The 27,680-nt window shown below is 48.0% G+C and overlaps 1 protein-coding gene across 8 annotated transcripts in view; it reads left to right on the top strand.

The window, feature by feature from the left end:
- RREB1 (ras responsive element binding protein 1) overlaps positions 1–27,680 on the top strand; it is a 176,107-nt gene that overhangs the window by 58,685 nt on the left and 89,742 nt on the right. The window contains exon 1 of one of the 8 annotated variants that reach the window (XM_082848344.1): positions 17,302–17,334. The exons of the other annotated variants lie outside the window; for them this stretch is intronic. The gene's annotated coding sequence lies outside the window, so the exon portion shown is untranslated. Of the gene's footprint in view, positions 1–17,301; positions 17,335–27,680 lie in introns of those variants that run through there. 8 annotated transcript variants of the gene reach the window in all.

The following is a 27,680-nucleotide window of genomic DNA, read 5'->3' as shown; positions in this document are numbered from 1 at the left end:
TGTGCCTGTTCCGCTCACCTGGGTAGCATCTGCCCTCGCCCAGGTGATGCTCTATCTGTCCTCCCGTGTTCCCAGTCCTCTGCTGGAGGACTGTCCTCCCGTGTTCCCAGTCCTCTGCTGGGATTCCACCTCCTCCTACGGGTGAGGTCGGCCAGGAAAGGCGCTCTGTGCCCGCAGAGATGCGGGTGGTGAAGGTAGATAGCAGGCCCCAGAGACGCTCGTGGTTTATTAATTATGGTGGAGGGACACACTGCCTTTTCCTCTAGGGAGGACAGATCCATTTTTAATATGTGTGACTTTATACATTTCAAGCTGTACTCAGGGACTGAGGGACCTTGCTGAGAGGGCTGTGAAAAATGTGGGAAGGCCCCTGCAGAGTGAGCAGGTTGGACGGAATACATACCTTAAAGTTAATAATTTCATCACCTAAAACTGATGTTTATGTGTTAACGATTTTATGAACTGTTGGCAACCTCTCGTTTCGTTTTGTTTCTTACCGAGCTCTCTCACTGGAGCTGGAATCGTGCGGGAGGAGGTGGGATGCTATGAGCTGGGGTGGGGTTTTGAGGGGTCAGGCTGGGAGTCAGGGGGGAGGGGGAGTGTCTCAAAGTGCTGAGTGGGTTCCTTCTGTCTGTGAAGGAAGGAACCTTCCTTCGTTGCTGTGCGCGGGCTTCTCACTGCGGTGGCATCTCTCGTTGCAGAGCACAGGGTGGACTCACCGGGGAAGGAAAGCCCCACTCGGGCCCAGAGCCTTGTGTGGAGTGCTTGCATGTGTTACCCCATGGATGGGGCATAGGTATGAACCTCCTCTTTTTAAAGACAGGAAACTGAGGCTTAGAGAAATTCACTTTTTCTGAGATCACGCAGCCAGTGTCAGACTACCAGGAAGCTTTAGGCCATATCCACAGTCTGAAGGACGTTCTTTGGTTACATGGGACCTCATGACACCGTGGTACCTGGAGAGTTCCCAGCCGAGCAGCTCTGAAGCTTGATTTCACTCGTCCTGATTCTTTAATAGTTGGCGCGGATTGGAGCATAACACATTGCTTGAGTGCCTCTACGTTTAGGATACTAGGTTTAGGCACGGGGGAGCATGGTGGTTCTTGCCTTTGGGAGTTTACGTCGTGAAAGGGTGCAGTGCAGTGTGGCCCCCGAGCCGTGCACCCGTGGGAAGGCTGCGATCCCAGCGGGAAGGGGCAGGCTGGGTTTGGAGGTGTAGTTTGGGGTTGAGGACCGCATACTGGAAGGTGCTGGCATTGCAGGGCTCCCTGGGGTGGCATGGGGGTGGGGCAGAATTGGAGCTGTCCTCCGTCCCTGAGAGGGAGTCCGAAGGTTTTGAGCAGAGAAGTGACAGGTGGCCTGATGAGGCTTTGGAAATGTCCTCGGGAGGGGCAGCGAGGCCATGGCTGTACCTCGCGGGGCTGCTGGGGTTCCTTCACTGTTGATTTCTGGCCCGAGGCAGAGGGCGCATCCCCATCAGCTGGTACAGGGTGAACCAAGCGGCAGTCAGATCGCTGAAGCGCCCAGAGCCCGCTGAGTGATGTACACACACAGGAGGGGGACTTCCTTTCTTTACAGCCATAGACTTCTTTGGGTTCAGACCTCTATGTTCTGGCTTATCTCTTTTGGGCACTTGTCCACCGGAATCCTGGATCACGTTCATAATGTCGGCATATTGGTTTATCCGTTAACCCTGGCTTACTGATCCTGGATCACGTTCATAATGTCGGCATATTGGTTTATCCGTTAACCCTGGCTTACTGATCCTGGATCACGTTCATAATGTCGCCATATTGGTTTATCCGTTAACCCTGGCTTTACTGAAACCAGGGTGGAAAGGCTTTCCTGGCGCGTGTGCATCCTGAGATGTGAGTGAGTACGTGCCCTGGTCCAGGTGTTATAGCCGAGGGTGGGGCCTGAGCCCAGACTGCCGACCCTTCCCTCGCATCCAGTTTTCCAAGTCTTTGGATTTCCGTTGTGGTAACTGCCACAGCCCAAAAGGTGCCCTCGCCTGCCCTAATTTGGGGCAAGGGGAGGTCTGGGACATACTCAGCACCTGTGCTAGAAGCAAAACGCCCTTCTGAGGCTCCTAACCACCCCCCCTCCCCCCGGTGTGCCCCCCACCCCCACCCCAGCTCTTTTCTCTTGAGCTCTAGCCTGGCGAAGCCATTGTGGCCACCTCCTCATTCATTGGTGTCACTGACATTTTAAAGAAGCAAATACGTACCATCACACGCGGTCTTTGTAAATGCTTTCCGTGCGTTATTTTCACAGTCCTCACAGCAAGCCCACCAAGCAAACAAGTGTTGTTGTCCCCATTTTGCAGGTTTGGAAGACGCTCCTAATCATACCTGGTACCCTTAAGGTACAGGAGGCACTGTCCCCTCCACTTTCTGTGCTTTGTCGCATTTCACCTTTGCATCGACCTTCTGAGGTCGTTGTTATCTCCATCTTACAGATGGGGAAGCTGAGGTTTAGAGAGTTTAAATAACTTGCCTGAGGCCACTCCAGTATAAGGACTTTGAGCCCAAGCTGGTGTATTTGTTGATTAAGAAAAACTTTTCTAGCTTGGGGCTGGCTTAGAGCTGATGTCTTCTTTTGGATTTGTTTTCTGATGCTTTTCCCATTTCTAAAGATGGGGGCGTTTGTCAAGCACCCAGTCTGATCTAGGCATTATGATCTGTTTTCCTCTTAGCGGAGTGTAAGCTCCATGAGGGCTTTTTGCTCCTTTTCCCCTCTGTGTATGCAGGATCCCAGGCACCTAGCCCAGTGCCTGGCCCAGCCTGGGTGCTCAGTCAGTATTGAATAAAGGAATGACTGGAGTGAGCGGGTCATTTTGCCCCATCCTAGTGAAGGCAACTCCAACAGAGCAGTTGGGTGACTTGGCACACAGGCACAAATACCTCACACCTCAGATCTCTTGTTTTTGCAGCAGACCTTTATTTATTTATTTATTTTTTATTTAATTTTATTTTTGGCTACGTTGGGTCTTCGTAGCTGTGCACGGGCTTTCTCTAGTCGCGGCGAGCGGGGGCTGCTCTTCGTTGCGGTGTGCGGGCTTCTCACTGCGGTGGCTTCTCTTGTTGCAGAGCACAGGCTGTGGGGTGCGCGGGCTTCAGTAGTTGCGGCACGCGGGCTCAGTAGTTGTGACACGCGGGCTCAGTAGTTGTGGCGCACGGGCTTAGTTGCTCCGCGGCACGTGGGATCTTCCCGGACCAGGGCTCGAACCCGTGTCCCCTGCTTTGGCAGGCGGATTCTTATCCACTGCACCACCAGGGAAGCCCTCAGCAGACCTTTTTCACACACGTAAAATTTTAGGAGTAATCAGATCTATGTCATGGGATTGGAGAACATGATTAAAACACTATAAATACTGACCAGTGTCTGGCAGCACGCCAGCATCCGATGCGTGGCATTGCCTTGGTGGTTTCAAGCCTCTTGTCTGTGTTTGCCTTCCTTTGGGGCAGGGTTGCCATACCGATTAGCCCCGCCAAAAATGTGCTGGCCACCGAAACGTTTTAAAAGTGTTTTTTTATTCATCCAACATTGCTCTCTTGGCTGCGATGTCTATGAAGCGTTTGAAGTTGGTAAAGTTGGTGAATCAGTTTAAAGCTACCCTGGGCAAGTGGTGTCACGACTAGCAAGATTTTTTTTTTTTAATTTATTTATTTTTGGCTGCACTGGGTCTTCGTTGCTGCTCACAGGCCTTTCTCTAGTTGCGGCGAGCGGGGGCTACTGTTCATTGCTGTGCACGTGCTTCTCATCGCGGTGGCTTCTCTTGTTGTGGCTCACGGGCTCTAGCGCGCAGGCTCAGTAGTTGTGGCGCATGGGCTTAGTGGCTCCACGGCATGTGGGATCTTCCCGGACCAGGGCTCGAACCCGTGTCCCCTGCATTGGCAGGCGGGTTCTTAACCACTGTGCCACCAGGGAAGCCCAACTAGCAAGATTTTGACGAAGTTGTATGTTCATCTTCTTGGTTTCCAGTGAGAACATTGTACTGGAAGGGGCCTCGGGGTCCTCGTCCAGACTGTGTTCTTCCACCCCTTAGTTTACAGGTGAGGAACATCAGGCCTGGAGAGATGCAGGGGCAGGGCTGCGGGAACCTCCGTCTTACGTGGTCAGTTCTCTTCAGTGTCAGCAACCCTGCCACGCCCAGATGCTTGGTGTTTTGTATTGGGTGGGGCGGGGCCGGGGTGGGGGGGGAGCCACCATTATTCTTTTGCCAAGGATGTTAGTAAGCGGACTGTGTCAACAACCCTAAGTATTAAGAAAGGTTTTTCCCATTAGATTTTTTTTTTTTGCACATTTAACTCGTATTCATCATAGAAAAATTCTAAAGGAAGAGAAAGCTAGTAAAGCACATAAGAAACTAAAATTACTTACTTTCATGAGTCATAAATCACCTTGTATATCTGCTTCCTGTGGATACATACGCTTATTACAAAAACTGAGATTTTTTACATTTGTAGACAATAAAAAGCCCAGTTTTGTACATGCCTTTAAATTATACCATACCTATTAAAAATTTAATGGGATAAGTACTTTCTGTTGTATTCAAATGTTCTTTGCCATGAAAATCACTTTATTTTGATGTGGCATAATTTGAGGAGGGGGGGGTCAGAGGTTAATGTTTTGGTTACTTTGCGTTCCCTGGGCACTTACTGGTCCTATGTTAAATGAAGCCAATCTAAGGTTAAAATTTTTACTGTAAATTATGAATAGGTAATCGGAAATTGATTTATTCTAAAGAGGAAAATGCTGAACTGACAAAACGTATTTATTTTTTGATTAGCCTGTGACCTGCCATCCTATTGCTCCAAACAAACAAGAATCACTGGTGAAAAGCACATTGAGCAGTTCAAAGAGTCCTTCTAAAAGGTCAAGTTCTCTTGAGAAGAAGGTGTTTTCCATCTTGTATAGGACACCGGGGTGAATGTTAATGGCTGACGGGATATGTTACGTACCTGTAGTTTTATTTTTAATTGGATGTTTTGCTTCAATCAGTGTCATGTAATTTGGACGTTTTAGTGCAGTTATTCCCGGTCTTTTCTAATATAAGGACCTCTTTTAATGTAAAAAAATGTGTCTGGGGCAAACATAACTTTAGGTATGTTTTTAGACTCTGTTGGGAAGCTCTAACAAAAAGTTCTTAAAAATAACACTTTTAGTGGAATTTTTCTGTATTAATTACAACAGCATCTTCATACACTTGCCCAGTAATAGTACATATATGTGTATGATTTCCGAGACCTGTCGATGCTTGATGGGCGGAGCTTCTGAAATAGCCCCTAGGAGGCCCCTGCCCTCAGGAAGATAGAGCCTACCTGTGAATCACTCTAAGGTCTAATGTGAGGAAGACAGCAATCAGACCCCTTCTGCAGGGCAAGTGGGATTCTCTAACTCCAGGGACAGCTGTGTAGGCGGAGGGTCCGAGGGCCATTAAATGACAAGTTAGGAAGGTGCAGTTTGTTGCCAACTGCTCACTGCTGACGTTTCCAGAGGGGCCCACCCCACCTCACTTTCCTCATCATTTCAGAGGAAGGAACGTTGTTGGAGAAGCGAATTGAGTCAGGGACATTTCAACACACCTGATGAACTATCTCCCTTGGTCCTTTTCAAGAATTTCATATGATCTGCTACAGAGAGGGGCTGGATTTGTCAGCTAGAAGACTTAAGGTCCCAAACCCAAGCCCAGCCCTGATTATGGTTAATGGAAAGATGTTACACCCTGTGCCTCGCGTTTTTCCATCTGTAAAATGGGAAGTATCTCTTTTATCATATTCTTGGGAGGTGACATAATGATACCCCCAGGCTGCATTTTCTTTCTTTTTAATCCGTGAAAGCAAACAGAAAAATCTTTGTAAGGCTGGAAGCTATTGTCTTTTTATATAAAGGAAAAGTACCATAAAACTAGAGAAATTCTAAGCATCCTAAAAGCTGCTTTATGGCAAGGCAGCAGCCAAAAGACCTGCCAGTGGAGTGTGACCTTCCTCAAAAACCTTATCTTCATTCTCCTGTAGTCCTGTTTTTTTCTCTTAGTAAGTGTTATTCAACAGTGATGCCTCATATAACACTAGTCTTGGGCTGTGAGAAAAAAGTTCTTGCACTGCTTAGTCCCCCAAGATATGGGTGGCAGAAGAAGCCGCCTCATTTCTGATGTCTCTGTATTATCTGATGAAGGACAATCATCCCAGGGTTCACCTTTTTAAGGAGTCAGGGCTGGGAGCAGGTATTTTGCTTAAGTTTTATGTGGTGTCTGTGTATTTTCAAGAAATGTTGAATGTCCCCTTTATTTCAAGCTTCTATAGCCTTTCCAAGTTGCTTTAGAAAATCTTCAACCGTTTCTTAGCAAAACAGGGTGCACAGTAAGCCCATATCAGCTGGGCCTGATGTGGAAGAATTACTTCCATGAAGTGGACCTGGTGAGAGTGTGATTACAGTCTGCTGACCTCAGTTCCAGGGCTGTGGCCATCTGTACGGTGGGACCAGCACTCACCCACGATGAGGCTCCCAGGTGTCCACGGAGGGCGATGGTCACTTTTGATGGATGATGACCTCACAAAGGTTTCCAGGGGCAAAAACCCTCCAACCATCATTTCAAGAATTCCAAAGCAGTTTCACAATTCTGATTCTAAGCGAGGTTTGATTTGCAAGGGGAGTCTTTCAGTGCCTTCTCTTGCCTCTGTTTTATGGACGTTAGTAATTATCTTTTTGAAGAAAATAGAAGTGAGTTATACATTCTTCCTTAAGGATTTTAGTTTAGTTTATCTTGAAGAATTTTTTAATCAGCTGGGTTTTTCCCCCTTCGGTGGCGGGTCCCAGTGACTAGGCAACATGGAGATAATAGTAAATAACCAGGCTTTTTGTAAGAGATGTTATTTGAGGAGGGGGTTATGAGTACATACTAAATTTAGGAATACGTAAGTAAAGTTTTCTCTGAACTTACCTTCCTTTTGGAACAGGAGAAAAGATGATTTTTAGGCATAATGGTGCACAAAGTAATGACTAACACTCTCTAAAGATATTTAAATCTATTAGAGCATAAATATGTTAGTTCAAAATGGATTGAGTTCTGAACCTTGATGCCTTCAAGAGTGCTTTATTATCAGATGGCTTGTAAAAGGCACATTGTTAATCAGATCTGTTGTGTTTCCCACAGAATTTCATTAAGAGGTGTGCATCACTTCACATACTCTGTAGGAGAGGGGACAGTGAAACAGAAACTTAATAGAAATACTGAGGAGGGGAGAAGGTAAAGCCACCCCGGCACCTGGGCCTCCTTCTTTTTCTTCCTAACTCTGCCTCTTTGAGCTGTTCTTTGAGAACGTGGAGGAAGCTGCGTGTGGCTGGGGTCGTCGCCCTGGGTCTCCCTGCGCCTCTGGGTCTGGGGACAGGAGTGGCTTGGCACTGGGAGTCCTTCCCCAAAGCTCAGCTCAGTGCTGACTCTTCCTGTCCCTGGCTTTCCAGAGAAGGCCTGGGAGGCTGCCTCCCCTGTCCCCTGGGCCCCGGGGGAAGGAGCCGCCTTCTGGAACGGGGTGCAGGGAGGGGGAATCCAGAGCAGAGTGTGGACAGGTGGACGGCAGTCACTGCCATTGTTTCGGTACAGACCAGGCTATGGTTCGGAAGTTGTTGTCTGGCTGTTGGCTTTTCCTCTTCAGAGGCTGGCATTCATGCGATACATTTATGGTTTGCTAACATGAGTATGACACGCATGCACATTTTTGGAGTATTGAATAGGCAGTAAAACAAGGCAGCTAAAAGCTAAGCAGCCAAGTGCTAAGTTAGTTGTTTTCCTGATAAACTGAAACTAGCCCGAACTGGCCAAAGTGTGGGACTCGTGTACCCAAGCTGCTCTAGGTGGTACTTTTTGTTTGGTCTACGAAAAAAAGCAATGCTTTGGAAAGGTGCAGTATCCGAGAAGGGAGTGCAAGGCTCCAGTTCTGCTCTCTGTGGTCCTGGAAGGAAAGGATGGGAGAAGTCTCCTCCTCTTCCTCTCCCTGCCCTGGAGCCGCGGCTGCAGTTTTCAGAGGATGGCCTGGTGCTACGCCCAGCGGTGGTATTTTATAGTATTTCTCAGTCGTTTTTTAGGATTATCAGTCATCGCTCACAGGGTTCCTTTTCATTTTCAAGGGCATCCAGTCTAATCGTTCAGCTCCCTTTCAAAAGGCTCCCTCCCTCCCTCAGGCCCAGTCAGGAAGATTAATAATGTTAACTGATTTACTTCGCTGCAAAAAAAGCATTATTAGTTAATTAGACTTTTACACCTCAGTCAGATAGCATTGTGCACTTTAACTCAAGGATGTTAAAGACCTAAATCTGAGAAAAAAGAAAAGAAAGAAAAAGGACAGGCACTTTTCCAGTTTAAGCTGCACGTTGGTCCATGTTAATTAGGCGTTTGTCCCTCAGTCTGGAGGTGACAGAAAATGCCAGTTACTGTGGTATTTAACTGACATCAAACTCCTGTCCAAATAATTCAGTTGCGCCCAGCCTTCTCTTTTAATTGGTGGGAAGGAAAACTTCAGCACACACCCAGAATAAGGAGGAAATTGTTAATTACATTTAACATTTAAAAATTTCATTCTGAAGGACCTGAAGAACACTTGTGTGTGTTCTTTTAAATTAACTATCCAGTTGAGCTTTTTAAAAACCATAACAACAGAATCTCCTCTCACACTTGAGCTACCCCAAATGATTAGCCCTTGTAAGTCTTTAATAAATGACAGTTTAGTAATTGTTGTTATCCAAGGTCAAAAAGTGGTGAGTTATTATCTAGGGGCCCTTATAGATTCATGTATGTTTGGCACTGTTTAAAAAATTGATAATTAATTTTCTAGCTTAAAGTCAGATTTCTTTATCAGTACTAGAAATTCATGAGGGTTTAGGTGCCAAGCAATATACATGTTTTAGGAACCAATATTTAGTAGCACATTTTAAAAAATGACATGATGGTTTTGTAGAAGTAATTAGATAAAACATGCTTTTTTTTTTTTTTTTTTAAGATCTTAAGCAACTTCTTCCTAGTCGCCAGAGAAGGTAATTTTCAGTGACAAGAGTGTAATTTACCTTATTCATGAGGTATGTAAAAACAATTCCAAAAATAATGAAAAGATTTCTTCTGACTATGGGTAGCCTTATTGGACTTTTCAACCTCCCTGGCTTTGACTGTGGTTTCTAGCCAAAGGTTCACACGTTTGAGAGGTTCAAACGCTTCATTTTCAGTACTGAACTACTTTTTCGTGCACTGAATGAATGCAATATGTTAACACTCCTGTATGGCCCAGAATTGCTGGGCTGCCCCTTGGCCTGCCTGCCTGGTACTGGCTGAAAAGGTACCATTGTTTGTTCTGCAAACACTGGGTGATGTTTGTTTCCAAGGTGACTGGTTCTATTGCTGCCCTTTAAGCAAGGGGGGATGGGGAGAGAGAAAGTTGGCTTTAAACACCTGAGAGCATCCTGTTCAGGATACAGTCTGTGTGTGTGTGTGTGTGTGTGTGTGTGTGTGTGTAAGTTGAAATATTATTTTAACTGAGGTAATGGGAGAAAAAGGGATAGTGTGGAAATGGGAGGAAAAGATAGATTATCAGTAAGTTAAAAATATCAGTAAGTTCCGATACACAACAATATACTTAGAGTGAAAGTAATGGTATAAGAAATGTTAGACTAAAAGATCTGATCAGACTGAAATTAACTGTTTTTACATTTGAAAAAGTAAAAAGTCAAGGGAAGAAAAAATATTTTAGATGATATCCATTGAAATGTTAAATTATTTTTGCATGAACTACAGTTCTTTAGCTGTAACTTGTAAGGGGCTATTCAAATGAATAAAGTTTGAGAGTAGTATCATTAAAACTGGTTACTGATCAAGTACCTGGGCCTTCCAAAAAAGTCAGAGAACAAGAGATATAAACAGATTGGTTTCAGTCTTAAGGTCTATAAATTAAGAAAAATCTTAAATGATCGAACTATATTTGTGTTGAAAATTTTCCAGAAAGATAACAACAAAGATAAAAAGCCTGTTTGGGGGATGTATAATTGATGTATTCATCAGTGAGAGATTTTTTAAGTTCAAATTAGAAAGAAGAAAAAAAGTCTCTTTTCCTGGTCCTCCACCCCCTCTTTTTTAATTAAAAAAAAATTTTTTTTATTGTGCATGGATGCTGTTAACAGAACTTTGCCTTTTCACTCCTATCAGGTTTAGTACAGTTCATGCCCAGGTTTCAGTAAACATTAACTACTTTTATCAGGGCTTGCAGTGTACTGAATGGCTAGCAAAGAGAGTGTACTGCAAGAGACAGATGAAAATGAGAGAGTCCAAGGTCACATGGATGTTGAATTTTTTTTTAATTATTGAGAATTTAGGGTCAAGTTTCACACTTTCAATATCCTCTCTATGGTTTTGTGGGCCTAAGACAAGGACACTTGGTCTGGCCTTTCTCTGTCCTGGGGTTAAAAGAGATTTCTTCAGATGCTCCCTCTGAATGGCAAGACAAGTGATTTTAAAACACTGTTTATTCTTTCCTTTCCTTAAGAAAAATTTTTTTCAGGACTGCCTTCTATGATGAAAGGTTCTCAAGGTCCCCCCAAAGAAGTACTATAACATATATCGTGATTATTCTGACGATCTGATATTACAGGGATTTCCTTTTTTTTCCTTTCTCAGAGATTGTTTGGGATTGCCCTCTGAGCACTAATTTCATTTCCGGAGTTAGCACAGTGAAGCCTGCTAGATGAAATATCGCCAAATATAGAGTAAACGTTCTCGTCTCGGAAATCATGTAATATTCTAAAACTTTCCCCTGTGTCTTCTTTCCGAAAATAGGAATGTGACTTGTGCTTCTTTTCAGTGAAAAGGATCTGCACGTTTTAAAACTACACAGACAGTAAGAACTACCCTCTTCCTGCCCTTCATTGCAGGCTGCCCCCTAGGCATCCGTGGCAGACACGGAGGGTGGGGCTGCGGAGCGCGCCCGAGGGTCGTGTCTCCTTCCCGGAGGGAGGCACCGACCGAATCGAGGCTGTCTGTATGGATTTCGGTTCTGGGCTCCCGGCGGCAGGGCCGGGGAGGGGCCTGGGAGGACGCCGCGGAAGGCGGCCGGGCCGCCGGGCAGCCGGCCCTCCTCGGGCCGCGGAGCCTTCGTGCACTGGGACCGTCTAAGCTGAAGTGCGTTCGCACAGCAGAGCGCGCGGCGGCCGTCGTCCCGGGACTCGCCCGTGCCCGTCCCGCCGCGGCGGCCTGTGGGAAGCGGGCGGTCGACGGCCGGACGGCAGGGTCGCGAGGTGCTGGTACAACCCGGGCCTCCGCGCCGTCCGCCCACCTCGGCGCCCGCGCGGGGCCGCCCCGTGAGCGGGCGGCGGGGCCGTCAGTCAGGGAGGCGGGCGCCGATTGGCCGGCCGGCCGGCGGGGGCGGACTGGGGCGGGACGGGGGCGGGGCCAGGCCGCCTTCCCGTGGGCAGCGTCGGCGTCGCTTCCACGAAAACCTTGACGCGCTCTCCTGGGGCCGCGGCGGCCAGGCGGCAACCTCGTGGGCGGCTGGAGGCCTTCGAAGAGCCCGTCTAGTAGTTGAGTTCGTTGTTTAGAAATGGGTTCCTCTCAGGTAGAGATTTGAACACATGTGCGCCCCGAATGAAGTGCTCCCTCATGTTTTTCCCCCTGGTGTTCGCTTGAGGCCATTTAGCCTGTGACCACTTACGTTTCCCGAAGTTTTGCATGGGCGTGAGCGTGCCCACTCGCGTCTTGTAGTTGTTGCCCAGAAGGAGTCCACGTTAAAAGGTTTGGCTTACCTGATGGCCGTTTTAATGAGAACAGCGTGTGGCTGAAAGTGTGTCCGCAGAGCCTTTTGGAGGAGGAGGCGGAGGCGGCCGGGGATGAAGAGGACGAAGAGGGGATGCAGCCCGGCTGGGGGAGGCATGAGTGGAGGAGGAAGGACAGGGGCAGCTTCTGTGGGACGGGACGCCCGGGGCAGCGCGGCGTCGGGTCCTTTCTGTCCTCTTCCTTAGTGTTGGGCGGCTGTTGCCTCTTTCCCATGTGACCCGCGTTCTGCGGATGGAGGCCGAGGGGCACCACGGAACCAAACAAGCCACCGTGGCCTCAGGTTTTAAATCCCCACCCCCTCCCGTCGCAGCAGTGGCGGCGGCGGCGGCGGCGGCGGCGGCGGCGGCGGCGGCAGACCGCGGGCCTCTGTCCCCCGGGCTCCTCCGTGGTCCACGTGGTCGTAGTAGCGATGAGCCCATTGCGCCGGGCGCCGGCTCCACGTTCTGCGCTTCATGCCCCCCCCACCCCGCCCCCGACCCGGTGGGGGGACGGCAGGGCCTGTGGGATCGCTGGGCCTTGCTCCTGGGGCCTGAAGGCCGCCTGCCACCAGGGCCCTGCCCAGTGTGCCCTGTGTCTCCGCAGGCCTGCCCGGAGCAAGCACCGGGGCGTGCGGGTGGTCCCTGCCTGCACCCCTGTGCCATCATGAGGCTGGTTCACCCACCCGGGGCCCTCGTCCGTCCCCAGGAGCAGCTCAGTACCTAGAGCACTTCCGGTGAGCCCTGTGCCCTGACTTGTCTCGTTTTTGGTGTGCCTTCTTGGGTGATCACTCTTCGCTGGGCTGCAGCAGCCAGTGATTCTTAAGACCAGGGGATTCAGGTTCAGTAGGTCTGTTGTGAGGCTGGGCCTCGTCCGTTCGAAAAAGCTTCCAGGGTGATTTTAATGAACAACCCTAATAATCAGCTTTCAAAATTGTATTTATAAACAGGTTACTTGTACATTTATGTCTGATGAGACGAATACATTTGAGCCACTGGGATTTTTTTTTTTTTTAATAGAGTTAGGAAATGACACAAACCTTGAAATTCTCCTATCCGATGCTTGTCTGTTGCAACCCTGAGTTTCCTTTTCAGCGAGATAGTGTGGTACCTGTGCTAGACCCCGATAGGCCGTCTGCACTGGCAGGTGTAAATGCCACTAATTAATTTTTTAAGAAATTGGCGCTTTGACAGAATTATCAGGGATGCCGAATAACTGGGACCAGATGTTTCTTTTGTTAAGGCCACGGAGAGGTAAGGTCACACACAGGTAATAAAGCTACTGACGTTTAATCCCTTGGTCGGTGGCTGTGGATTTAGGGATGCTGAATAATTTCTTTAGAAAGGGCTGGAGAAGATGTCGTTCCGTTCTGGTTTCTGCCGGGCCTCCGCCACCCCCCCACCGCTCTTGCCGTGTTATCTTCTGTAGAGGTGTTTACTCGGTTATCATCGCGCCCAGCTCTTGTTAGAAGAGGGTAAATGGTACTTGGGCCTCTTTATCTAGACCCTCTTGCTCACCATTTTGCCACAGCTGAAGGGACAGCCTGTGCCTCTAACTGAATCCATCTTTTTTTGCACTCCTTGACTGTGAAACAACAGGAGAGTCGGACGCTCATCATTTCGAGTGCAGACTTTACAGCCTCTGAACAGCCTCTGCTCTCGCAGCTTATGAATGCACCATTTGTCGTCCCGTGCACAACTGTTAGATACAACTGGCCTTGCAGCCCACTCTGGCTGCGACCAGAGTGCATCACTGCGGCCTTTTTTTTCCCTTTTCCTTTTTCTTCTTCATTGCTTCTGCATAGGCCAGATTTTTGCTTTAAATACCACCATGTTGTCCACACTAGTTTCTTTGACCCAGCTTACATTTTTCAAATATAAGTTTCAGAAATAAGGCTTAATTTGCTCTAACTGTTAGTATAGAGGTTCTGAATAAGTGCAAGTATTTTACTTTATTAAAGGAAGAGATTAGTTTTGTGGCTTGGTTTTTGCATATGTGCTTTCTCTCTCTCTCTCTCTTTTTTTTTTTTTACAATATTGTAGAACCCTGTGCCTTTGAAATTTTATTTTAAACTGGGTCAAAGTTAGAAAGTTGGGTTTTTTCCTAGATCATTATATCTCCTAAGCTTTACACAAAATCTCTTTGTCATCCAGTATCTTCAGTTTAGATTTTAAGGGAAGCCGTTACAAGTACAATGTGGTTTTCTAGAATATTTGAAGATTATCATTAGAAATGACTGTTTATCATTGTTCCTTGATGTCTCCGCCCCCAAGCAATACAGTGGTGTTCAGAATTTCACTTCCATTTTGTTTCTCTCATTCTTTGGCCTTGTAATTATTTATGTGTTATGTATGCATGCGTTGGCGTTATTCCTCCTTTACGTTTTACTTAATTGCATTTTAGGTGAAAGGATGTATTAACATATTTTTATACTGTGCTTTACATATTCAACAACTGGACCAAATTGTTAGTCCTAACTGCTTTTAGGCCTTGCTATGGCTAAGGAGACACATTTCTGTTAAGACAGCAGTAAACATCCTACAGCAACCAACTCTACAAACCCTGGCATCCTGGAGTTTCCAAAAATGAAACAGCCATTTGCTGAAAATGAAGAAGCTCTCTGTAGTTGAATTTTAAAGTAGATATTTAGGTTTCAAGGATTGTATTCACTCGTCTTTAAAAGAAGACATGGAGGCCCCGGGTTGCACTTGAATTTTGAGACATACAGGTATGTTTAAAGGAAGAAAGTGTAATCGTTTGTGAGATTCATGCCTTCCTTTTCATCTCACCATTCGGAGGGGGAAAATCTGTCTTTTTGTGAGCATTGTCTCGTACTACCTGAAGAGTCCTTAAGGTCGACGTAAAGACTAAGCAGCTGCAAACAAGTTAGGGGGCAAGTGAGCCCCGGTTTCAGGGTTTTCAAGAGCAGTGTTCTACCTTGGAGTCTGCTGTTAACTTGTAGAGCATGTTTTCCTTACTCGGTCCAGCGTTTTCATGCTTGGTTTTGATCTCCCCCTTTAAGCTGGGTAAACTCTCTTTGGACTTTTTCTCCCTTTAACCGTGGTTTCTTGACTGTCCTTCTCATGTGATTAATATGTGTGTTGCTTAAAATGGCAACTGAAACATCACCAGGTATTTTCACCAGGTAGAAACTGCTTTTCCTGTGTCAAAACAACCAGTGTGGCTTAGTTGATGCTTCTGTTGCTAAGCAGGTAAATTTCTGGTCTGCAGGCTGTCTGTTAACCCCGTAAATGCCTAATATCAAGCAAAAAACAGCAAGAAGAAAAACCACCTTTTGCTTCCTTCTCCCGTAGTGCTTTGTTCTGGAGGCTAAAAACTGGGCCTCCCTCACCCTTACCTCCACTTAGCTGTGTTCAGGACCCAACCTCGATTTCCATATTTCCGAGGGGAGGAGGAGAGTTAAGAGATGGAGAGGCCTGGGAAGTTGGTGGAGAAGACGCCCTGGGAGCTGGCAGTGAAGGTCTCCTGCTGCAGGATACAAATTATGGGTTTGAGTCCAGTCAGGAATGGGTTTAGCCTTTTTCTCTGGGACTTTTCTCTGCAAGTCTGCCTTCAGTTGCAGCCTGGCTGTGGGGGAAAGAAGAAGAAAGAAAGGGCTGCTGTGCGCATCCATTTGCCAGAAAGGAGTTAACAGAGCGCACCGCAGAACAGGTTGGGCAAGACTGTTAAAGCAGTGATGAAGCCTCCCCCTTCTCCTGCTCTCCTCCTCTCCCTCCCTCTGTCCCTCCCTCTCTCTCTGGCCCTCTCCTCTGGCCCTCTCCCTCCCTCTCTCTCTGGCCCTCTCCCTCTCCTCTGGCCCTCTCCTCTGGCCCTCTCTCTCTGGCCCTCTCCTCTGGCCCTCCCCCTCTCTCTCTTGCCCTCTCCCTCTCCTCTGGCCCTCTCCCTCCCTCTCTCTGGCCCTCTCCTCTGGCCCTCTCCCTCCCTCTCTCTCTGTCCCTCTCTCTCTCTCTCTCTCTGGCCCTCTCCTCTGGCCCTCTCCCTCTCTCTCTGGCCCTCTCCTCTGGCCCTCTCCCTCTCTCTCTTGCCCTCTCCCTCTCCTCTAGCCCTCTCCCTCCCTCTCTCTGTCCCTCTCCTCTGGCCCTCTCCCTCCCTCTCTCTCTGTCCCTCTCTCTCTCTCTGCCCTCTCCTCTGGCCCTCTCCCTCTCCTCTGGCCCTCTCCTCTGGCCCTCTCTCTCTGGCCCTCTCCCTCTCTCTCTTGCCCTCTCCCTCTCCTCTGGCCCTCTCCCTCTCTCTCTGTCCCCCTCCTCTGTCCCTCTCCCTCTCTCTGGCCCTCCCGCTCTCCCCCTCTGACCTCCTCTATTCCCCTGCTCCTCTCCCAAGACTTTCAGACATCTTCACATTATCCCCTGCTCCCCCGCCCCCTCCCCACTTCAGTGTCTGGCTCTCCCTCTCTCTGGCAGGACATTTGATGTGATGAAAATACTTTGTGGCAATGAGGAGCCTGTGCAAGAGGCCTCAGCCTTGCCAGCTGTTTCTGGAGAAATCCATGTCTGTGCCCTTAGTCATGTAACATAGGCCCCATTCAACAGAGACATTCTTGAGTGTGCATTTATGCCTCTGCGGGACTGCAGGGTGGATGGCCTGCATGGGGGGTAGGGGGGGAGGTGGGTGGGGGGGGGGAGAGGAGGCGGCGAGGTCGGGGTGGGGGTGTGGAGGGCAGCGCGGGGGAGTCCTTGCGCTCCAAGTGCCCCTAAGTCATGAGATGTTGCTTTGTAAAGCGTCTGCAGTTTGCTGGGACTTAGGGATGTCTTGTGGCCGTCAACTTGGAGAAACTGAGCTCTGTAAAAGCCAGCTCTGGTCTGACGTAAGTTCTGCGTGGTGTTTGTGTCTAATCCCTCCGTAAACATACCATATATAGTCATGCTGGAGCTCACTACAACACACGCTGCAGGGGAGCCTCTCCTGATGCAGAGCCCGTGCTTAGAAGCAGGCTCAGGCTATTTCTGGTGTGTCGCTACTTTCTTTTTTCTTTTTTGGAGGGAGGAGGCAGGAGGCTTTTTTTCTTTCCATCTTTACACTGTTTGAAGCATGTTTCTGATCCTAGTCTGTCTGGCACTGTGAAAACTCAAGAAACTGTATCCTCACGTGAGGAGAGACTGAATTCTCTTTGTACATCTGTTTTAGAATAGAACCCTTGTTTTTCTTAGTATCTCTCACACCACACGCGTTTCGCATTTTATGGTCCCCGGGGTTCTCAACTGCTTGTTTTGGAGCATCTTTTAACCCTGTGAGGGTGAGCTCTGCCCCGTAGCCTGTACCGTCGGTGACCGGTGGAGAAGTTGCTTTCGCCTTTCCTCCGCCGCATCCTCCCCGAGCTGTCCTCATGCGTTTACAACACTTCACCTTCGCCTTGCCAGGGCAGAGCATCAGCTCGGAGTCCGCAGAGCTGAGCGCAGCCGTTTTCCCCTTGGCAGGGCTGGGTCTGTGGAGCGGAAAGGAGACTGTACTGAGAAAGAAATGCAGTTGTTTTTTGTTTTTTTTTCTTTTTCCCCAGGAATACCTAGGATACAGCACCTCAGCTTGGAGTGAGTGAGCTGCCCGAGGCATTTGCAGTTCAGATAAGAGACTTCTTCCCTTTCCTGCTCTTCTTTCCTTTTCCTTCCTTCCCCCCTCCCTCCAAAGGCTATTGCTTTTCTTCTCAGGCCACATGTACTGATAGCCCTTAAAGAAAAGGTGGTTTGCCACTCTGGGGTGTTTGGGTATTATGTAAAGAGACAAGATGGGGACCTTCACTGCCTTGTTGTCTTTCATTGGCCTCGTCAGAGTGAATTATATCTGACCGTGTGACAGTTAATTGTACCATCCTTCCCGTTTCTTAAGCTGATAAGCCCCTTTCTGTCTGCCTCCATCAAGCCTCTTTGTTTGAGAAGTTCCTAATGCAGTAGAAGAACAGAGTGACAGCTTTCTCATTTACTGAAGTCTCTGAAACACATTCATTACGCTCTTTATCGTCTCTTTTTTAGAACTTTACTCCTTTAGCGTATATAATTGAATTGTTCCAAGTAGTACAAAGTTAAAACTTCCTTAAAAATATCAGTGAGTCCAGGAAAAAAAATTAAAATATTTTTTTAGGTGCTGTGTTTTCATTTCAGGCTATTAACAATGCTTGGTAATGTTCAGAGTAAGACACTGGGTACTGCCAGAGTACCAATTACCAGTTATGGAAACAGCAGTTGCTTAGCTAGTATTCAGTTGACTCAAAAGTAATATATCACTTCTGTGGAGGTCACTTATTTGGCATTCTGAGGTCCAGAATCTTTAGCCTGGGCGTGAGGGAGAACCAGCGGGGTGGCGGAGGGGGAATGCAAGCTAAAGCTTTCGGAAACCGGGCAGGCGGAGGAGGTCCGGTGCCGACACTCTTACCCTTGGTTCGTGATGGTCCTTTGGGCCCACACTTTACCGCTATTTATTCTCACTGTAGATACGGCCCTGACCACCTCATCTCCCATTTTCCAGTCCACAAGAAATTAGAGGCCAAAGCTGGTGGTTGAGGGTGGAGAAGAGCCATCAGAAGGAGACGCACTGAGAGCAGCAAGAAGGGATGTCCGGGGACAAGACAGGAGAGCGCAGACAGCACGAACAGAGGGGCCTTCTTTGTTGATTCTTACAACTGCATGTATATCCACATGCTCTCAGTGCGTCTCTGGAATACAAATTTCAGTTAAAAAAAAAAAAGCATGGCTGACTGAGGCCCATGTGGCATAGGAGCAAAACTGAAGCGGGAGGGTTATGACACTAGTTTCCGAAGGCACCTTGTGTAATAGTTGTTCATTGTAGTGACCCTGAGTCATCGCCCAGGAAGGTTAGTTAATCATATGTTGATTCACCATGCTCTGCTTAAGGAGGTGGGCAAGTTAGAAAGATACTTCATAGTGATGTACACCCAGGAGTTTTATAACGTCTCGATACTTCCCCCACAACTCTCCTCAGTGATGTGCAGCTGCTTTATGAGCTAACGTGAAGCATTAGAATCAAACTTCAAGTGGGTCCAGGTACATACCAAAATATTATTTATTTTGACCAGATTTGCAGGAAAAAAAAGTGATGCATTAACAGGTTCAAATGGTGTCCAAATACCATCACGAGGGTACGAGGGTCGTTTTTCTGTATTCCTAATGTGAATTGTTCTTTCATATTTTTAATTGAAATAATACACAGAATGTCACGGAGGTTGTTTTGTTTGGCTGCGTTGGGTCTTCGTTCCTGCACGCGGGCTTTCTCTAGTTGTGGCGCGCGGGGGCTCCTCTTTGCTGTGGTGCGCAGGCTTCTCATTGCGGTGGCTTCCCTTGTTGCGGAGCACGGGCTCTAGGCGCGTGGGCTTCAGTAGTTGTGGCTCTCAGGTTCAGTCGTTGCCGCACACAGGCTCTAGAGCGCAGGCTCAGTAGTTGTGGCGCATGGGCTCATTGCTCCACGGCATGTGGAATCTTCCCGGACGAGGGATCGAACCCATGTCCCCTGCATTGGCAGGCGGATTCTTAACCAAGGTGCCACCAGGGAAGTCCTGTCATGGAGTTTTTAAAGCAGGGGCTAGAGAAGACCCTCTATCTGGTGGGTACCATAGAAGTCATAGGTACCCTGGGAGACGGAGTCTCTGTAGAAAAGGAGTTCTGAGTGTAAGGGAGGCCTCAGAAAACTTAAATATTAAAAAAATTTAATCTTAAGCCATCAGATGACAAATGGAAGGAAGGAGTGTTTTTTTTCCCCCCTCGTCCCAACTATAGGCTCATTCTAAGAACCATAGGATTTAGAGCTGGAAGGGACTTCAGAGACCACTTGGCCTGTTTTTATGAGTTTGCCTTTGTTTTAGTGTGTATTCTTCCACAAATAATGTCTGTGCCCAGAATTGAACGTGTCACCTGGAGGAGCGTCCGTGTGGCTTCTTTGGCAGGAAGGCTCATCCTAACTTGAAAAATTAAATGTGCTCACTTGGCAGAGATGATTATATATTTTTAGGTTTCTTGTTAATTGTATTCTCAGTAGCTCCATTTTATAGATGGAGACCCCTGCGGGACTCTGTGGTGGTACACCAGAAATCTCCCTTGGCATTAGTAAGTATTTTTGGACATTTTCATGGAAATCCCAGAGTTGAAAACTTCCCAGGGTAGCTATTACATACTAGTAGTTCTCAAGCTACTAAAATTTACAAGCTGTAAAATTTTAATTTTATCTGCTTAAGCATAGAGCGTTGCTAGGCCTAAGTTTTAATAATCATACTCATACACGTATTTTAAATACATACTAGCTTCTAATAGTACTAAATTTAAGCTTTTTGTGCACTTAGATTTGCTGTAATGCATAGTTAACAAATAAAATGGTTGGTATAGACTTTCCTGCTCCTGAATCAAATAGGTTTTGTGTTTTGGTTTTGTTTGTTTGTTTTTTACTAAGAGAAATTGTTCCTTTTGAAAATGTAATTAGTTTTGAAATTTGGTCTTCTGGGTATCCATGGAAACGATATACCTCCTGATTGCCATGCTGAAGGTGGAAAGCATTCTCTTATGGTGAGCTGTTTGTGACTCTGTCAGGGAAGGGAAATCTATATGAATTGCATATGAGAAATAAGAATTAGTTCTCTGGATGTTAGACGCTCAAAGCAGATGGAAAAGTAATAAAACCTACTACTTCCCAGGAATAAAGGAGTGGGTCTCGTGCTGGCTTTTTGGAGTGTGGACAGCGCAGAGAGGGCTTGCTGGAGGGAAGGGGCATGGTGGAGGGTGGAAGGGCTTGGCCTCCTTCTGTGTCATGGCCTGTGAGGACCTGCAGCTCCTTGCTCGGCTCGGTTGAGATGATGTGCTTATGGCATCCACCAGTGGGCTGGCCTCAGCGACACCTGTTGAGAGGTTGGGATGGTGGGGCTGGAGGAGTAGGGAGGGAAGCATCCAGGCCTGGGTTTGAGCAGCTGCTGGCTGCCCGGAGCTCAGCCTCCATGGGTCGTCTGTGGGTCTGGAGGCCAGCCGTGAAGAAGGAAGAGAGCGTTCAGTTAATGCTCTGATGCCCCCAGAGCACTCTGAAGGCACCACAGAAATTGTGGGGCAGTTATTAGCAGCTCTGTCCATAACGTTCATTGTTTGTTTAAATGCTTTCCCCCAATCTCGTAGTCCTAACCTTTTATTTAAAGTAAGTGCTGTGGGTCTGCTTCAAAAGCTGACGAAAATGGCTTTTATTGGACATCATCGCTTTATTTGTAAAGGGAGAGGTTGAAACCCAAAGAGAAGAATTTGGTCAATTGATTTAAGGTTGTTGGAGGATTGAAGTGTTACTTGATTGCTGGTCTTATCCAGGATTTTGAGATTTCAAGGAAAAGTGGACAATGCCTGCTTGTGTCCGAGGGATTCCAGCTGTCATATGATCTGCAGACCAGCCCCCGAGCGGCAGCACGGGCAGTCTCTGTGCTGAGGAGTCCACGGAGAGAGCTGGCTTCAGAGTGTGTGGGACGTGCCGGCTCGGGAGTCATGTAGCCAAGAACTGGTTTTGGTTGTAGCCTTAGGTCTGCATAAAAGTTGCACGCCATGGGGACGTGACATTTGTATGGCCTGAGATTTAATACTTGGCGCAAGTTGGAGGCGGTGGCAGGAGTGAGTGCGCTGCAGTCCTGTGCCTACTCGTTGGCCGTGGGGCTGCCGGGTGGAGAGAACCATCCTGTGACGCTCTCGCGTGAGTCCAGGACACGTGGACAGTGGGTAGAAAGAAGTCACCACCACAGTGGTGGTCTGTTTCACCACAGACCTCTTTGGGTATAAGCAATGGAAAGGGCCGTTTGGCTGTATAAAAAGCATCATGATTATAAACTCCTAGGACTTTACTTATAGCTTGATTCTCTCATTAGGAACATGATTATGGAAGAAATAAACTGAGCAAGTTAGACTGCAAAAATCACATGAGATTGCTTTTTCTATGGCTTTCATCTTCTAAATGTGGACGTTCCTATTACGTCTCTCTTGCAGACGTACACACAGCGGCTCTGGTGTGCGGATACATTATGAGCCAGCTATAATGTGTACATTCCCTAACTGGCTGAACAATAGGGAGTTTTCAGGGGCCTTGCAGGAGGGCACTAGCAGGATGCACTGCCAGCTTTCTTTAGCTCTGTGATTAGTAACGGAGCCACCTATTATCTGATTGCACTTTATTCCTGTTATCCTAAGAGAAGGTTCCCCAGGGTTAGCTCCTCAATGAACAGTAGAGAAGTAACCCAGTGTTAGGGTATACATGGAGACTTTATCGTTCTCCCCAGTGTCTTCAAGGTAGTAGGGCATGAGATTTTTTTTAAAAATAGAGATGTTTAAATGTTCAGGTTTTCCTTTTTTTTTTTTAATGACTTTTTCATATCTCCTGAAAGAAATGAAAAAAGAAAAAAAAAATCTACTCACCAATAAAACCCAGCAGTTGCCAAATAACCATAAAGCATATTAGAGAAATTCGTGTTGGGCCTTTTTAATTAGTTTAACTCTGGTTTTACAGCTGAATTATAATATGTGACCTAATGCATTACCTGAGTGTTTACCTTTTTTTTTTTTTTTTCTTTTTGGCCACGTGGAAGTACCTCAAGAGGTGGAATGTGACACACCCAGAGAATGAGGCGCTCAAGGGCCTAGGAACTTGAGAAGGCCAGGGCAGCAGGGCCCTTCATCTCCAGCTTAGCTCTGCCGGTGCTAATTGGGGAGCAGAGAGCCACTGAGCTCCTTCGGAGATGAGTTTTAAAATGTGTGTGTGTGTGTGTGTGTGTGTGTCCACGAGGGGTTTGTTCTCCTGCCCTCTGTAGAAAGGGCTAGGGAGAATTCTAGCAAGAAATCCCCCCACCTTTGAGAGACGTTGTAGATCCCACTCAATTGAAGTCCGTCTCACAAAGAGGGCCCTCCTGAGAAGTGCTGTTTGCTCCATAGACCAAAAGGACCTATGTGATTCTGTTACATATTTTAAAATTCTTTCTCCCCAATTCTTTTTTTAAAATTAATTAATTAATTAATTAATTTTTGGCGGCATTTGGTCTTTGTTGCAGTGCACAGGCTTTCTCTAGTTGTGGCCAGCGGGGGCTACTCTTCGTTTCGGCGCACAGGCTTCTCACTGTGGTGGCTTCTCTTGTTGCGGAGCACGGGCTCTAGGCACGTGGGCTTCAGTAGTTGTGGCTCGCGGGCTCTAGCACGCAAGCTCAGTAATTGTGGCGCGCAGGCTCAGTAGTTCTGGCGCATGGGCTCAGTTGCTCCGTGGCATGTGGGATCTTCCCGGACAAGGGCTTGAACCTGTGTCCCCTGCATTGGCAGGTGGATTCTTAACCACTGCACCACCAGGGAAGTCCTCCCAATTCTTTTCATTTTGTGTATTTCATGAATTTTCTAGTTCAAGTTGAGGAGTTGTTCTAGGTTACGTTTTGTTTGGGCCGTGTGTGTGGGGTTAGTGGTAATTTTTTTAACAGAATCTTTATCATGTTTTATTCCACATAATCTGGAACGTAATGTACTGTGAACAGTTCATTACCTGCATGTCAAGTTGCAGATGTTCCTCAGTTAACTAGAAATTACGATTTTTTCTTTTAAGAGCAGTTTGGCGGTTAAATGGTGATGCTTTTACCTTAAGGAGATCACCTTCTCCTATTTGGGCAAAGTACGATGTCAGTTTGCACGTGATTTAGTAAATAAAATGGAAACCTTTCTTTCTGGCCTGCCTTTTAGAGTCAAGGGATTGTGTGTGTGTGGGGGTGTGTGTGTGGGGGGGGGTGTGTGTGTGGGGGGGTGTGTGTGTGTGGGTGTGTATGCGCGCACACAGGTTTTTTCATGGGACTTTTGACCCGAGTCCTTTATTGTATTTATTTTTCACATTTTCAATACTTCTTAGCATATTCAGCTTTCTAAATTATTGGCAACTGTTACATAATCATGTTGCAGTGAAGAATTTTTATATCTGGTGAAAAACAGACCCAAAATGGGAGGATTAAAAAAAAAACAAACTCATCTGTTTGATGAACTGAAGTGAATGAGAATAGGGTAGAAACCCTCGCTAACTGATTGTGGTGTAAAATACCTCACACCTGTGTCCATAGGTTGGCCTTAAGACTGATGCGAAGGCCCTTTTTATAGCGGTGACAGGAAGTGTTTTAGTGGGCTTAAGCTAAGCTGTCAAACAAACTTTAAAATCTGAGTGGCTCAACGCACAAAACGTCATTGCTTTTCATGTGAAATCTGCTGCAGGCCAGCAGCTCTCTACAGCAGCTCCCTTCCCAGCAGTGACCCAGGGTCCAGGCTGCTGTTGTCCTGTAGCCCCCTGCCCGCCACTGCGCATGCTTCCAGGTTGACACAGTAAGGAGAGAGCCAGCAGGCCACACATCAGCTCTTAAAAGCTTCAGCCTGCAAGTGATGTGTGTCATCTTTGCCCACAGCCCATTGGCCGGAACTTGTCATGCAATCTGCCGCATGCAGAGGTGCAGGGGTGCTAGGCAGTGTGGAAGAACACTTGGATATCCTCTGAGCAGTAAACTGCTTTGCCGCTCTCCTTACTCTCTCTCATTCAGGCTCACTGTGCCGATAAATAAACCAGGTAAGGCTTAGGCCCGAAGCATAGAACACAGGAGTTAACCGGTGCGTAGGGCGGTGGTTCTCAGAGTGTGTGAGCCTCAGACCAGCAGCAGCCTCAGCATCACATGGGAACTTGTTAGAAACACACATTCTTAGGCCCCGCCCTAGACCTTCTGAGTCGGAAATCTGTTACAATACGCTTTCGGGCTGCTTGCTGAAGTCTGGGAGCCACGGCCCTGGGTGAAGAGGACACCTGTAGCGCCTGTTGGACTGATAATTAGGGAATCAGCGCTGAAGCGCCGGTACGCGTGTGGGCAGTTTGTGCTCTCCGTCCCACTTTGCACACATAACCCCCGTGCCCCACAGCAGCTGTGTGAAGGAGGTGTTACCGTTGTCTCCTCCTTGCCGCTGAGGAAACCGAGGCAGAGAAAGGTTCTGTAACTAAGGGTGGTGCCCCCCCAGCTGGCAAGTGGGAGAGGCAGGATTTGAACCCGGGCGACGTGGCTCCCGAGCCCACGCCTCAGCTGCTGTGCCATCCTGCTCGCTGGCCCTGCGGTGGCCACCCTGCGGTCGTTTTCACTTTTTCTTGAATGGAGATGGTCTGGCGGCATGAGCAGGAAGTGTGGTGTGTCGGTGGCAGTTCACGTTGTGAGCTGAGCCCCTCACCACAGCTCCGTTCGTTGGTGGCTTATGTGTGTGGCGGGCTGCCGGCAGCTTGGCCGGGCCTGGGCATTGCGCGGCCGGGCGGCGGCCTGGGGCTCTTAGGGGCAGCACGGAGTTGCTAGCGGGAAACGCTCAGAGTGAGACGGCCAGTCACGCGGGAGAACGTTTCCTTCAGTTAGCCTGTGTGTCAGCTTCGAGCTGTGAGCAAAGCCCTGTTCTCGTCCCCTTGCCTCTTGATTCTTCTGGAGTCGTTCATTTTCCATCACCTGCCCTCTCTGAGATGCGCATCTGGGGCCTGATTCCATGAGGTGGTCTAAAGACGCTTTCTGAGTTTGAGTAGAGAAATGTGTTTTTTCTTCCAGGAAAATTGATTAAAGGGTTCTCCTTCCACTTGGGAGATCCAGGTCAAGTTAGATGCGATCTAACCTTTTGAATTTTGATTGATTGAAACAGATTTTCCAAATGGCGGTGAGAACAGCTTTTCAGGCAGTTCCGTTTCCTTGCATCCTTTTCAGATTTTTAATGATTAACTGCATTTTCTTTCTTCCCGGTGGCTCTGTTGTGTGTTGTTGCTTAGGTCGCTCTGCTGGCCCCTGTGTTCCTTTGCCTTCTTTGTCTCTTGTGCTCAGCAGCCTAGAACTGAGCCGGCTCCTGGGCAGCCCGGCCCAGGGTGGTACCAGCTTTGCCTGTAGGTAGAGGATAAAGATAGCATCACCCCTTTCAGTTTTCATGTTGGTTGGGAACAGCTGCGATGCTTCGTATAGCTCTGAACATAACATTTCATTCCAGGGTTGCTGAAATTTTTAGTTTTCTGCAAGCCAGGGCTTAACCACGGGGTTTTCACATTCAGGCTTGGAGTCTAGCGTTTTCCTGTGAGAAACAGTTGCTTGTCTACTTGAGTAATTTAAGAGAACAGAGATGGTGGAGGGGGAGGGAGGAGCCCATTTGTGTGTTTTTTTAAAGACCCAGGTTCTTCCTTTCCTTTCCCTTCATCCCTTCCTTTGCCTTCATCACGTTCAACAGGTTAATTTGTTTAGGTGCTCTGACAGAGGTGTAGATAATTGAAGTAAATCTTGAGTCAGATCTAAACAAAAGAAGAAAGAACTGACCTAAAAAAGAGCAACTGAACTCACACTAATTGAATCATCGGGCCCTGCGTGCAGATTTGCCGTGATCAGCTGACCCTGAGAATTCGGGAAGCCCCAGCCCATGCCCGGGGTGGGCCGAGTGCCTCTTAAGAACAACAACTGGGTCCTGAGCAGGTTCCTGGCTGCATTCCGCACCAAGGTGCATCTGATGGGTTTAGAGCTGCAAAGTTCAGCCTGGTGAGAAAAACACCGTGAAAGCCATTTGGGATGGGTTGGGCGTTTGGAAAAGGTTTTCTCTCCCCTCGCAGACCTGGTGTCCTTGCTGTTTGTAGATAGAAGCCACTTGTTTACTGCTGAGGAAAGTAGCTACATGTGTGAATCGGGCATCTGTTGAAAGAAACGTACCAGGCTTGCCTCAAATAGTAGGACTAAAAGATGCAACCATCTGAAATAACACGGTTTTCCTCCCTTCTCCTCAGCCAGCCATCCAGAGTAGGAAACAGGATGCCAGACTTACCCAGAGTAGGAAGAGGGGGTTCCAAAGGGCCTCCTGGCTCCTCCCCTGGGCCCATTCTTGTTCCCCAGCACCTTGAGGTCATGTGATTGTAAAGACCTAAGCTAAGAGCACCCCTCTCCCTGCCCAACCCCCGTTCAGCCACTGCGTTCCCTCCCGCCAGCTCCCTGGGGTCTTTTGCTCCTGAAGCCATCAGTTCCCCTTTTCTCTTCCTCCTACTCACAGCTTCTGACCCGCTGCTGCCTACTTTCTTGAGGTTACTAATCCGTAGACTGAGTGCCTACTGTGTGCTCAAGATGAGGACCATCCAACTGTGAACTTCAGCTCCCCCTTACGTTCGCTTTACTCTTGCATCTTTGGGACTCAGAGGGGTTTTATGCCCCTTCGTTGCTAGTGCTTTCACATCTATTTGGACACCACATTCCCCCCCTTCCTGGGGACCTCATTCCTACCAGCCCTTGTTCCTAGGTCTGTGGCTCACAGTGGGTGTTCTTCATGCTCCGTACTGGACCCTCTCATCTCCGAGTCTCCACTCAGCCAGTTCAGGCCTCCCCTCTCTGTGGAGGGGTCAATTCCCCGCTGCACTCATGAGTCCCAGTATCTCACCGAGGTACCAAGACCTTCCTTCCTCATCCACTCCATTTCTTCACTTGCCAAGTGTCTAAAAAAGTAATTGAGCCCAACCCCCTTAACAGTGGAAAACTTCTTCCCATCGCTGTGCTAGTGCCCCAGGAAATGGAGCCTGTGGCAGGAGCCACTTCCTGCTCAGCTCCCTCCAGATCTCCGCAGTTCTTTGAAAGGCATTCAGGTTTATCTTTCCCTCTCTATTCCCTTTGTTCCCATTTCAGTCTGGTCTCCCTCCCCCGCTGTCCCATACCTTGTTCAAACAGGTTTCCTTAAAACTCTGACATCATCCTCTGGTGCTGCCCCAGGCCCAGCCTACACCCCCTGCTGCCCTGACACCCCCTGCTGCCCTGGCCCAGCTTTCTCAGCTCCCGGCGACTGCGGCCCCGCACACCTTGGGCAAGCAGGACCTGGCTCTGGGGCTTCTCGTGGTCCCCCCTAGGTATCAGCTCCTCCAGGCACTCTTCCACCTC

Source organism: Leucopleurus acutus (assembly GCF_964270905.1).
Source record: "Leucopleurus acutus genome assembly, chromosome: 10".
Lineage (NCBI taxonomy): Eukaryota > Metazoa > Chordata > Mammalia > Artiodactyla > Delphinidae > Leucopleurus > Leucopleurus acutus.
The sequence above is the reverse complement of the archived record's forward strand: the minus strand, read 5'-3'. Positions and strand labels throughout refer to the sequence as shown.